Genomic DNA, 2,031 nt, shown 5'->3' on the forward strand with positions numbered 1-2,031 from the left:
CTGGTGTATAGATACATGTTTCCATTCTACATAGAACCGTGGTTTGTAGGGAGCTCGGGCAGCCCTGCAGATAGAGAGTTCCTAACCCAAAGGCAGTGCCTCTTTGGTCATTAGAATCCACCAGTGGATCTCCAGTGAAATGGAGAGACTCCAGAAACCTCCTGGAGGGTCAGCTATGAGTCAGTTCCAACTCCACAGCACTGAACAGGAACTGTGTCATGCACTCAGCTCTCTCAGTTCTTACTTCCTTCTTGTTCTCATCATCTGAAAGATCCTGACTCCAGTTAAATGTACCATTTGGAGACATATGCCTAAATATAAACTTATTAATAGAACAAGACCAGTCATTGTTACAGAGTTTACACTTGAGCAACACTTCAATACAGGGCTGTTCAGCCTCTCATACAAATGGTCACCCAAACCCTGAGGCCCCTCAGGTGTAAATTCATTTTCTCTCTCTCCCCCTCCCTCTCCCTCTCCCTCTCCATTTCCCTCTCCCTCTCTCTCATTGACCCATTAGATTTCGGAGGCTGCAAATCACGAGAGGAGATTGTCCATCTTTCTCCCTTGGAGTCACTCATGGGTTCAAATAGAATGATGCAGCTTTTGCCTTAGCAGTGGAACTCCCTACAGACTATATTACAAGAGCTCCCTTGTGTAAATTGTATGTTGTTGTTACGTGCCATCGGACCATCCTCATCATGAGCCCCTTGATAGAGTCACTGTGTCAATTCATCTTGTCAAGAATCTTCCTCTCTTTCCAAGCATGATGCCTTTTCCCAAGGCCTAGCACCTCCTACAACATGCCCCAAGTATGTGTAGTGGCATATAATCTTTTACATAGAAGTTCCTGTCACTAGGGTCTCATTTGTAAATTCTTACTCAAGTTAGAATTATGGCAAACCTCGTTGGATGTAGTTCATTGGGATAGAACCACAAACAATAGCATTTTTTTAGAAATATTTTTCTCTCTTTTCTGAGTAAGGAAAAAAACTCTTCAAAACAAACCCATACTTCATAATTATTTGTTAAATCATTCTGGGAAAGCAAAATCTTTCTAGCTTATGGAAATAATCACAATTTTTCTTAAAATTATTTCTGTGTTTATAAAGACTATATATTTTATTTCATATGTACACTGTAACATATGCTTAAGATGTATATATTAAAATAACATGTGAAGGAAAAAAAAAGAAGTATGCATATTTAGAAGTTGCTTTTCAAGATTTTAACTCATCCACCTATGAAGCATTTAAAAAAGACCGAGTATCTACAATTAACTGTTGTTAAGGTATATTTTAAATTAATGCTCTTTTGAACTCCAAAGATCTTTGTTAGCATTGTATGGAACATGTTGGGCTACCAACTAAAAGGTTGGCAGTTCAAATCCACCAGTCACCCCACAGGAGACAGATGGGCAGTATCTTCCTGTAAAGATTTGCAGTCTCAGAAACCCAATGGAGGATCACTATGAGTCAGAATAAACTTGATGACAGGTTTTGTTGGTTTGTTTTTTGTTTTGTGTCTTTAAAGATTTTATACTATCATGACAATATAACAAATATTGATAGTCTAGAATAAATTTTAGTTAGTGGCACAAGTACGTGTAAATGATGACAAACTAAAATACTAAGTCAGGGTCTGAACTACTTTTTTTTTGCCGCTGTTATTTTTCATCAAGATATCTGAAATTGTGAAATTATCCAAATATTTACATTTTTGGGTTATGATGATTATATTTTGGGTAGCAGCATCCACTTCCTAAACAACATGTCTCCAGAAGCTCTATGAACTTTGATCAAGGTTGGTAGTCGTAAAAAAGCTTCAGGCCTTTTGTTCATGGGGTCACTATGAGTCGTATTTGACTTGAAGGCAATCAACAACTACACACACACAACACACACACACACACATATTTAGAACTTAAGTAGAAAATATTTTTTTATTATATTAAATTTTATTAATTTTAATGAACATTTACAGGGATTTTGGGTTTTCATTCCTTCATTGCTGCACCATTCTCTCTACCCT

The sequence above is a fragment of the Elephantulus edwardii genome, unplaced genomic scaffold (assembly GCF_000299155.1).
Source record: "Elephantulus edwardii isolate Elephantulus edwardi_28Jun2011 unplaced genomic scaffold, EleEdw1.0 scaffold00377, whole genome shotgun sequence".
NCBI classification, from domain to species: domain Eukaryota; kingdom Metazoa; phylum Chordata; class Mammalia; order Macroscelidea; family Macroscelididae; genus Elephantulus; species Elephantulus edwardii.